Source organism: Lycium barbarum, chromosome 10, assembly GCF_019175385.1.
Source record: "Lycium barbarum isolate Lr01 chromosome 10, ASM1917538v2, whole genome shotgun sequence".
Taxonomy (NCBI): domain Eukaryota; kingdom Viridiplantae; phylum Streptophyta; class Magnoliopsida; order Solanales; family Solanaceae; genus Lycium; species Lycium barbarum.
This window is the reverse complement of record NC_083346.1, coordinates 39,266,369-39,278,138: the sequence shown is the minus strand read 5'-3', so window position 1 is coordinate 39,278,138 and position 11,770 is coordinate 39,266,369. Positions and strand designations below refer to the sequence as shown.

General features: G+C 37.2%; 1 pseudogene; it reads right to left on the bottom strand.

Annotated features, from left to right (window-relative positions):
• Positions 1-2,299: 2,299 nt before the first annotated feature.
• Positions 2,300-2,417, bottom strand: LOC132616361 (5S ribosomal RNA; annotated as a pseudogene).
• Between the last annotated feature and the right edge of the window lie 9,353 nt (positions 2,418-11,770).

The following is an 11,770-nucleotide window of genomic DNA, read 5'->3' as shown; positions in this document are numbered from 1 at the left end:
CATGCATTATTCAAGACTTATTCAATATTTGAATTTATTTAGCAATTGAGTTTTAAGTGTGTGCGCCAAAAAGCGACGTCATTCACTGCATAGCAGTGAGTATTTCTTACTGGGATGATTCCGATGAACTTATCAAATTTCAGGTCAATCGAAATCCATGAAAATTCTTTATCTCCAAAGCTATGACCAAATTCGGATTCTAGCGATTTAAGAGAAAATAATGAGTGTTATATCCTTATCATACATCAATTCATGTCAAATCATCACCTTTAATCATGTACTAGATTTTAACATAAATAAAATCGATATAAAGGATTAGTTTTCATCCTAAATCACGTTTTACGTGGAACGAACAACTAAAAACCTATCTAAACGACCTCAAAAGCTAAGGCCAAACTTAGAAAATAACCGATGCAAGCAAATTCAAGGAAAAATAATCTGATTTAGATTCTTATCATGTATCGATTCACATTAAATCATTATGTGTAATCATGTTTCATATTTAACATAAACAAACTGAAATAAAGAACAGTTTTTCACTTTCAAATCACATTTTAATCCGACAAACTATCTAAAATCCATCTAAACAACTTTGAAATGCCGAAAAATGACATCGGTCACTACAAAGCTGTGAGTATCACTCACCACCAGGTCGTTTCTGATGAACCCACATAATTTTAGGTCAATCACCGGGATCATGAAATTCATTACGTTCAAACTAACCAAATTTGAAAAATAACCATTTTAGGCATAGTTAAGAATTAAATAATCTGGTTTAGGATTCCGTTCTCTTTATAAGTATTCCATGAGTTAAAGGTATACATTGTGTCTCATCTTCTAAATAAGAAACAAAAGGTATGTTTACACTCTTGAAAGGGACATCCGAAAAACAATTCTTTTCAAAAAAAAAATTGCTTGATTTTCTTTTTCAATTGATCTTTATTGTTTCTTGTACTAGTTTATATTAGAATAATTTGTTGAATCTTGAAGGATATATTTTTACAAGTAAAATATCGTTAGAATGGTGTCATTAACGCCTCAAGTTAAAAATAAATAAATAAATAATTCCAACAGCAGCCACGAGGATCAATGAATTTATTGCCTCGTTCCTTGATTTAGTTTCCATCTAAGATCACCTTTCACAGGCTCACACCAACATCAATTATTAAGAGTTGAGTTTTTTTCTTTAGACGCCGTTTTGTCTAGACTCCATATTATCTTGCAAGCGAAAAAGAAGGTGTACATGAGTTGCAATTTCGCTTCCATTCTTTTTAAATTTTCTTGCACGAATCATTGTATGAGATTTTATTTATTATTAATTATTAGGGCGGCTTCAAAGCCTATTAGTCTACTGGTTCCTCGCGTATTTAATGTCACCTAGGTGAAGAGGTGACAAGGGGACTTTTAGAAATACTATATAATTAAGACAACTTGCGATACCAAAATGCGGTTGGAATTAAATAATAATAACAATAATAATATTAACATAGATATTTACTTAAAGGTACAAAACTACAAATATGAAGTCATTTTCACATGTACCAAATAATTAGTCACCAAGATTGAAAAGATCAACAAAAAGGTATGCTTTCGATTTCTTCACTATTACAAGTATCACAAGGTCTTCAAGTACGGAGTTGCTTTTATTAGAGATCACTTATTCCCTAATATAAAATTTTGAATCGGGTCCCAATAGAGGTACCAAACACTAGAGATCAAAAAAAGTATCACAGGAGTTCGGCGAAGTAGTTTCTGAACTTTTCATCGTCTTGTCATCTTTTATTTCTTTATCGTTTGTTGAATTTATCTTGTTTATTAGAAATGGAAAAATCAAAGTGTGAAATAAAATCAACTTCTATTATTAATTTTGGCCTTATTATTTGTGATTTGATAGCCGCTGTTATCATGCGATTTGTAAAATTGGGATACTTTCTCGCTCCAATTTAAATATACTCCGATCTAAAGAATTTATCCAAAATTAGCCTCCTGGCACAAATTTCGTGCCACAATAGTAAAATTTGTCTTGTTCAAAAGTTATGTCAAGCAAGAGATAATTATTAGAAAACTATTAGATATGGTAACACTAACGAGAATATTTAATTACTAAAAATGATAATATTTAATAATAGATGAACATATAGTGTTTTCTATGAGAAAAATTGGTTCAAGGAATGTTATGGAAGGCGCTAATTTCAAAAAATATTTTCATCGCAACTCAGGTGCATGTAGCAAGTGACATCCTTCCTCCAAAAAAGAATAGTCCAGTGCAGTAAGCTCCTGCTATGCGCGGGGTAAAGGAGAGATGCAACATAGGACTTTCTTGGGGGTCACCCATCCTAGTAATGCTCTGGTCTAAGCACGCTTAACTTCGGAGTTCTGATAGGATCCGGTGCGTTAGTGCTGAGATGATCACATCCCAAAATACAACAAACCACTCAGAAATCTTTTAACATGCAATCAAATAGAATTTTTTCGAAAAAACTATTAAAACTCTCAACTATTTTGTAGGGATCGAGGAAAGTATTAACGAGGGACTTTGGAATGAAGTGAAATGATAAAAACTAGACGATGAAGATTGCAAATGGTAAATATTTATAGAGACTGAAACATAACTAACATGCTTTTTCAATAATTAGGTGCATCCGTTAAAGATTGGATAACACCTGTTCACAAAGAAAAGATTTATCCTTTGAAAAATATATAGCATTTTTTCACGAATTATTGTGTCTTGTCCAAAAGGCACTTTTAAATTTTGAATCACTCTAAATAAATTCTCAACAATCCCCTACATACTTCAAAATGAAATACAAAAGCAATCTTTTGTAATGCATCAGTAAAGGTGTCTTGTGGACTTGAACCTCACTTAGTAGGAAGTAATCTGATTGGAAGGACCATAGTCAACTTAGATCTTGAACTAGAACCTTCTAGCCTGATTTCCATTTCAACGTACACATTATACGACTTTTTTGTCAAGTTCATAAATAGGGCTGCGCTTTAACGATCTTGTGCTAGTATCTTGATTTTTTAGTGCTCTGGAGAAAAGACCAATTTCAAAAGTTGCAGCCTCATAACCACAGTCGAATAGGTGAATTCTTCAAGGATATGAATAACAAAATCATATTCTGCATAATTTGCAACACACTCATTAGATTATGTGCTCTTTCTAGCTCTTCAAGGATATGAATAACAAAAGCATATTTTGCATAATTTGCGACACACTCATTAGATTATGTGCTCTTTCTAGCTCTTACATTAAGTACTGTTAAGACTAATCACGATGGGACGGAGATAATAAGAATAGTTGTGATACTTCTCAAATTACTGAACAACTTGCTATTACCACATTAAAATTTCATCATGGGATCTGCAATGACTAAGGTTGAGTTGCCACTGTTTTTATGTACTAATTATGGAGCTTCAGTCCTTTTGAGAACTCTATAACTTGAATTTTAGCAAGTCTTTTTTTCAGGGATCACCAATATTTCTTGTCGATGGAATGTAATCCAACACGATTACTCCATTGTGAAATATTCAACCTGTGATTGTTTTTTGTCTCAAACTTGGATGTCTCTTTTTGTTATTTGGTGTCATGATCCAAATCTTATGGCAAGGTGACTAGCACCCAATTACCACATGTTGAGCATACCCATAATCTAGTTAACTAAAGCATGAATAATCAGAAGTGGATTCAGAATTTAAATTTAATTGGTTTAGCTTTTAAGATTTAACTATTAGATTTTCATATCTTATATATATATTATATATATTAAAAGTTATAGGTTCTAATGAATCCGTAGCCGAAGGCTACATCTATCCCTTTGAAAAATAATTGAAAGATTCTAACGCAACGGGAAGACATAAGTCTTAAACATAAATAAAGCATAAATAACTTGTTAGACCATGTACGTTTTGATGATTGACAAAATGAATGAACCATGTCTATGGACGTGTTCCATCTCAGAGTCCAGATGTGGGTAGAACTCTTGAATTAAAAGATCTCGAGATAAGAACTTAGCGCATAGGATATATGAGTCCTTGGAAGAGTTATCTGAGATAAACTTCGGACTCCTACAGTTCATATATGAAGGCGTGTGACAAGCAAGAGGTTACCTCCACCTCAAACACTATCTCTCCTTGTGGGCCTTATCAAATTGGTGTTTATGTTCAGCCGAATTTCTACTCACCAATATCAAATAGGTGTTTGTGTTCAGCCGAATTTGCTACTCACCAATAGCATATATATATATATATGTGCAAGTCTTCATTGGAAGAAAATCACGCACTTACATAGAGAGAAAAATAGAATTCGAGCAAATAAGCAGAAGTAATTTTAGAGAGTTCTGATTAACTACTGAAGTGCAGCCTGATACGAAGGTGTCACGACCCAAATTCCAAAGCCGTGAAGGCCCTAACTCTCACCAAGTTAGTAAGCCATCCGCAACCCATTAAAACATTTTATAAGGAAATTAGTACTAGGTATAGAATCCGCTAGTACTAGGTATAGAATCCGCACACAAAAAGAGTGCAGCAAGTGTCCTGAGTACAAAGAACAACAGGTACTCCACAACATCATCGACCAACCCTAACAAAAATGGAGATGAGGGTTGGCTTACGATTACCACTTCTACACTTAACCGCTATTAGTTCATAGTAATAACAATCACAACTAACAATCACAACAACTCACAATAATCTCGGTTATAAGCTTAGGTGAAGCTTCTAATCCACAAGTCCTTCAAGTTTCCAAGTAAACACTTAAGGTAAATCAGGCAATCGACTCAACAAATCACAACCACGTAATCAATGAGATAATACGATATGCAATAATATGAACCGCTATACAATGCAAGACCTTTTTCCATCTCACGGTACACACACGTCCGAACATTAGCAAATGGTGACCCATAGGGGACTCGCTAGGTCCATATACCAATGAGGAACCATTTTTCTTTGAGTTTTCTAGCCCTTTAGGCTGCCAAATCATGAAACACAACCTGTAGGCTCACTATACCTGTCACTTGGCCAATCTGGCTCATATCACTGTCATCACTCTGTCCGGAACCATTTCCCCTTAGACTTTACACATGTATCCTCAATGCACATGAGATACAATAAACATCATTAATATGGTATGCACATCAATAAACAATCAATTCCAAGCAATAAAGACTCAATTTTTAGCTCTTTTTCACTTTTAAATGAGTATTAGGAGTGTTGAAAACACATAATCACAATGAGATAGGTAATAAGCATAGAAGCAGTAAATAAGGGATCTCTTATCCCAATCATAGACACCAATCAATTTATGTTAACAGTTGATGCCCAAAGCATGGCATTCAGATCGGACTATATAAAAGAAATTACATAAATACCCTTATCATGGCACCGGTACCCAATGCTCGTCACCTCACAAGTATCGATACCCCCCCCCCCTATAGTCACCCCATTAACCCTACTTTATAAGTCCAATTAAACCAACCATGACGCCTAAGTTAAGGTTCATAGTTACAACATGTAACAACCCATTTGGTCGTTATGCTCGTTTTAACTATTTTGCCCAATTGACCCTTCCCCTAGCTCCGTTAAAGTGATTTTGACCTGCGGGGATGGGCGACACTATTCCCGGGGTCATTGGGCGAGTTTTGATAGGAATTGAGAAAATTAAAACCTTAAAGTGAAAAATGTTTGACCAATAGTTGACTTTTTGGTAAACGGACGTTTTTTGAAATTTTGTTGTTTCCATGAGGTCCGGAGGGTCATTTATGACTTGATGGGATTTTTGGTTTGGTTCTCAAGGCTTTCGGGAGCGTTTTGTATCCTTAGTTAGAAACTTATTTTTGGTTGTTGGGGGCTGACTGAGTCAAGGTGACCTCCGTTAGGAATTTCGAGTGCACAGATGAGTTCGTAGCGTGTTTTTATTTTACATATGTATGCATATTTGGTTTGTATCTGGGATGTCTCGGATGGATGTCAAGATTTGGGTTGAACTTTGGGAAAAACTAGATTTTTGATAGTTTCTGATGTTCCGCTTTCGCAGGTGTGTGTTCCTTCTCTGTGGGTCTACCTCCACGGGACTTGGCCCGCAGACGCATGAAGGTGAGGTATTAAGTGTTTCCATGTGCGCGAGCTTTCCTATGTGGAATCCGCATCTGTTGACAAGGTCCGAGGATGCGGAAATTGCTGAATTAGTTACCTTTTATTTCCCCATTTCGAACTTTTCTCCAATTCACAAGTTAAGAACCAAGAGAAATATTTGGGGCGATTTTGAGGAGCTTGGGAGTGAATCTTCTTGGGGGTAAGTCTTTTCACCCTAATTGTGATTTCATTTTGGTTTAGTATTGGAATCTATGCTAAGTATTAAGAGTTTAGTTGAAGAAAGGGGGGTTATGAACCCTAGTTATGATTTATGGTATGTTCAATTTAGAAAGGGGTTTTCTTGGGAAGTCTTCATGATTCTAATCTTCGAATCTAGTTGCTAAGTTGAATCTTTCTTAAATTCAAGGAATTTGATTATGGAATAAGTTAGGGTTTTTCTCTAAATTGGGCGGTTTTCTATTAATGGGGCAATTGATGATGATTTGAGGTTAATTACTGATTTGGGGGAATGGTATTTGACTTCCTAAGTGTTGGGTAACCGGTACTTGAAATTCTAATTTTCCCTTGTGGACTCAGATTTCTCTTTTAAAGTTTGATTTTCGATTCGAATAACTCTATGGCTATATGTAACACCTCGTATCTCTTAACTAAGCTATGTTCATGATCCAGGACATAGGAAACCAAACGGGGAGTTATAATTAAATTCATTTCAGTTAAGTGGATCATCATTTTTACGACCAGGGTTATACGGACCGTTAAGGTTTTACGGGTCGTACAATTTCCCGTACATTTCCCCAAGAAAATCCAACTCACTATTTAGGAATTACGGAAGGAGATACGGACGGTATAAAATTATATGGGCCATATTACTAACCGTATAATAAAGTATGGACCGTACTTTTGGTCCGTAACAAGGCTTGAAAAATATTGGGTTTCTGTTTTAAGCCAAGTGAAATATGGACCGTACAAATATGTACAGGCCATACTTCTGAAATACGACCAATGTTTTACGGGCCGTATAAATATATACGAACCGTACTTCATGACCGTATGATTTCCGATGCAGTAAGTATAAATACGTCATGTTCAGTCCAAAAATTCTATTTTCAAAATTCCAAGCCCTAGCACGAAGTTCCTCTCTTCCCACCATTCGAATACATCAAAGTAAGTCACTTCTAAGCATCCCAAGTGAATTATATCATATATTCATGAATATCAAATAAGAATTCATTGTCCCTAACCTAGGGTGTTCAAGAAAACCCATCTAAGGGTTTCAAGATTAAGGCTTTTGGATATCTTCTCCAAGTTCAGATAATTGTTACAAGTTTTGGAGCATTATAGGTATATAGGGCTTCTATCCATATGTGGGAACATCATTGTTCTTCCACACTCCACGTTCTGTCATGATTATACGAAAGTTTACCAAAACTAGAGTTCTAGCCATGTTCATGATAACCCTAAGTACATGTACCATGATATACCATGTTTGCTTTAATAATCCGTTATTGTGTTCTTAATAGTCCATTTTGGTTATTGAGAATCTGTCTGTAATCCATGAAAGCCCGTACTTTGCATTCAATGGGTTCTTAAATGCAAGACATGAACTTTTGTATTTACTTTCATGAACTTCTACATGCTTCCATGTTTTCATACAAGTTTTATTATATATCTATCTTCATGTTATAATACAATCATGAATCATGCTTACAATCATGTTTATATAATTCATGGGCTACTAAGCTAATTATATCCATGTTCATGTTTTGGGAGTTGCGCAAATTACCGAGAAGGTTTAATACCTGAAACTATGTATGCTAGCGTAGGATAAGGATCGCTCCACCCAGTTAGGACGATTCCTTCATGTTCACCCATTGCGGGTTATTGGAACCATTCATGCCATGTTCATATCTTGTACCCCGGCAAGGTACAGGATGGCTTAGCTGAGGGGGCAGAGATCAGACGCCACGTGTTTACATGGTGGTTACATGTCGGTTATACTAATGCTCTCCCACAAATAACTTTATAGACTTAAAATATTTTATTCATGTTATACACATTAATGCCAGATGATATTCATGTTCATGTTCATGTTCAGCTTACAGATACAGTTTCAGTTTCAATTTTGTTATTTCATGAGTCATGTTTATTTCATTCAGTTGCTTTACATACTAATACAATTCGAATGTACCGACATCCCCTTTAATTTGCCTGGGGGCCTGAATTTCACGATGAAGATTTATAGGATGACGGATCATCTTGTTAGGACTTTGCACGTACCAACTATTGGAGAGCCCCATCTCATTTGGGGTTTTATCTTCATTTATCTATTGTCAATTATGCAGTAAAGGTATGTAGGGGGCCTTGTTCCAGTAACAGTTTAGCAGTTAGACTTATGTCCAAGGTTTCATAGACTAGACTAGTTCAGTTATGCCATGTCAGATGTTCAGAGTCATATAGCCAGTATTGGCTCAGCATTTATTATATATTTTCTGACTTATGATTAATTAATCTCATGTTTTACTCGCACCATGCATGTTTATATTATATTCCGCATTAGTACATGACCCATGTTAATTCAGCAACCCATGTGGTTCGCTCGGTCACATGCAGCAAGGCACCGAGTTTTGTGTTACGCCAAGGTCTTGGTTCGAGGCGTGACAAATCTTGGTATCAGAGCTTAGGTTCAAGTATCTTAGGGATTCTATGAAACCATGTCCAGTTGAGTCACTTTTATATGTGTGTGGAACCCACACATATAAACAGTTGACCACCAAGACATCTAGGATTGTCTCACTTCTTTCATACTCTAGATCGTGTAGTTAGAACTATGCTTTCAGGAATCCTTCTAACTCGTGCGTATTATGTATTTCAGACAATGCCTTCGAAAAGAAAGTACACCAGAAGGATGTCAACTACTAGCCAAAGGGCTACTGCTGAGGACTCTCAGACTCAGGAAGTTCCCACGGAGGTTCTGGGGCTTGCACCGGATGCAGTTCACTCAACTGAAACCCCAGCCACAGAAAGTCCTGCAGAGGTCCATCCTATAATTAATCTGCAGCCCAGTGCTACTGACATAGATGTTAGGGGAGCTATCTAGCTGCTCACCCAAATTGTTGCTAACCAAGCTCAACATCAAGAAATGGTTGTTAGCACAGGTGCTAGTGGAGGGCCGAACAGTTCTAGGACCAAGGAATTCCTGAATATGAAGCCTTCAGTATTCGCAGGGTCTTTTAAGGTAGAGGATCCGCAAAACTTCATCGATGGGCTTCAGAAAGTCTTTCGCATTATGCATGTTACTGAAACAGAGGCAGCAGAGTTAGGAGCTTATCAGTTGCAGGATATTGCTCATATATGGTAGGAGACGTGGGAACAGTCTCGCGGGAAAGATGTGTCTCCAGCAACTTGGGATGAGTTTGTAGATGCTTTCATTAACCACTTCCAGCCGATTGAGGTCAGAGAGGCGAACCCTACGAATCTGAGAGACTCAGGCAAAATGATATGAGTGTGAATGAGTACTATCTCAGGTTTGTTTCCTTGGTTAAGTATGCTCAGTATATGGTTCCGGATATGAGGGCCTTATACGCGACTTACATAGTGATGCAAATATTGTTGCTCAGAATGGGATGATGACTATCACCAAGATGATTGCTTTTGTTTAGGGTATTGAGGACAGAATGAAAGAGAAAGAAGCTCTTCAGAAAAAGAAAGATAGAGAGTTTAATAAGAGAGCTAAGTCTGCAGGTAACTTAAATCATAGGGAAGGTGGAGGCAGGAAATTCTTCAAGAACAGGCCATCAGGACCCGCTCCATATGCAGCCAGTACCCCAGCCCTAAAGTTCAGAAATGATTAGAAGAGACAGAATTTCAGGCCAACATACTCCTATTCTCAGGCTAGTGTGGGTCAGAAGACTTATGATAATCGGTCTGCAGCAAGTGTGGTAAGAGACACCCAGGGGAGTGTCACATGGGTATGGATATATGTTATGGGTGTGGCCAGCGTTGCCATTTTTAGAGGGACTATCCATCAGTGAGATAGGGTACCGGTAGTAACGTGACTTAGTCCACTAATTCAGCAGCTCCTCGGAATTCTGAAGCCTAGTCAGGTCATGGTGCAGCTAAGTCTGGCAATACAGGCAGAGATCAGAACCGCTTGTATTCTTTAGCAGGTCATCAAGATACTGAGGCACCTGTAGATGTTATCACAGGTACATTAACAGTTTTCACTTTCAACGTCTATGCCCTTATTGACCCTGGATCCACCTTGTCTTATGTAACCCCATTTATTGTTAAGAAATTTGGGATAGAACCAGAAAAAAATTGTATGAACCATTTGAAGTGTCCACACCATTTGGGGAGTCAGTTGTAGCTAGACGTATTTATAGAGGTTGCTGCCCAGTTTTAGTCTATCACCGCATAACCATAGCCGACTTAGCAGAATTGGAAATGGTAGAATTTGATGTAATCATGGGTAGGGATTAGTTAGCTTCATGTTATGCCACAGTGGGTTGTAGAACCAAAATAGTAAGATTTTGAATTTCCTAACAAACCTGTCATAGAATGGAAGGGTAATTCAGTAGTACCCAGGGGTAGATTTATTTCCTATCATAAAGCCAGAAAGATGATTTCCAAAGGGTAAATCTATCACTTAGTCCGAGTCAGGGATACAGATACCCAGACCCTAACTCTCCAGTCCGTACCATTCGTTAATGAGTTTCCAAAAGTCTTTTCAGAAGATCTTCCTGGAGTTTCTCCCGACAGGGAGATAAACTTTGGAATCGATCTACTTTCCGGCACTGAGCCGATATATATTCCACCATACAGAATGGCTCCAGCAGAGTTAAAAAAAAAGTTAAAATCTCAGTTGAAAGATCTCCTTGACAAGGGATTTATTAGGCCAAGTGTCTCACTTTAGGGCGCGCCTGTTTTGTTTGTCCGAAAGAAATATGGTTCCTTACGCACATGCATTAACTACCCCGGTTGAACAAAGTCACCATTAGGAACAGATATCCTCTCCCCAGAATAGATGATTTGTTTGACCAACTTCAGGGTGCCAAGTGTTATTCCAAGATTGACCTCAAATCAGAATACCATCAGTTAAAGGTTAAGGAAGTTGATATTCCAAAGACCAATTTAAGAACCTGTTATGGTCACTTCAAATTTCTTGTCATGTGATTTGGGTTGACAAATGCACCAGCCGCTTTTATGGACCTCGTGAACAAGGTCTTCAAGCTGTATCTTCATTTATTCGTCATTGTGTTTATTGATGATATTTTTGTGTATTCCCGTAGTGAAACTGAACCTGCAGAACATCTCAGAATAATGTTGTAGACACTTCAGGATCGTGAGTTGTATGAGAAATTTTCCAACTGTGAATTTTGGCTCAAGTTAGTGGCGTTTCTCGGCCATGTGATTTCAGGTGAAGGTGTGAAAGCTAATCCTCAGAAGTTTGATGCTGTAAAGAATTGGCTCAGACCCATCTCAGTTTCAGATTTAAGAAGTTTCTTGGGTCTGGTAGGCTATTAAAGACGTTTCATAGTGGGATTTTCCTCTATCTCAGCTCCATTTACCTAGTTGACACAGAAAAAAGGTCAAATTTCAATGGTCAGATGCGTATGAGCAAAGTTTCGAAGAGTTGAAGAAGAGGTTGACTTCTGCTCCAGTTTTGACAAAATCA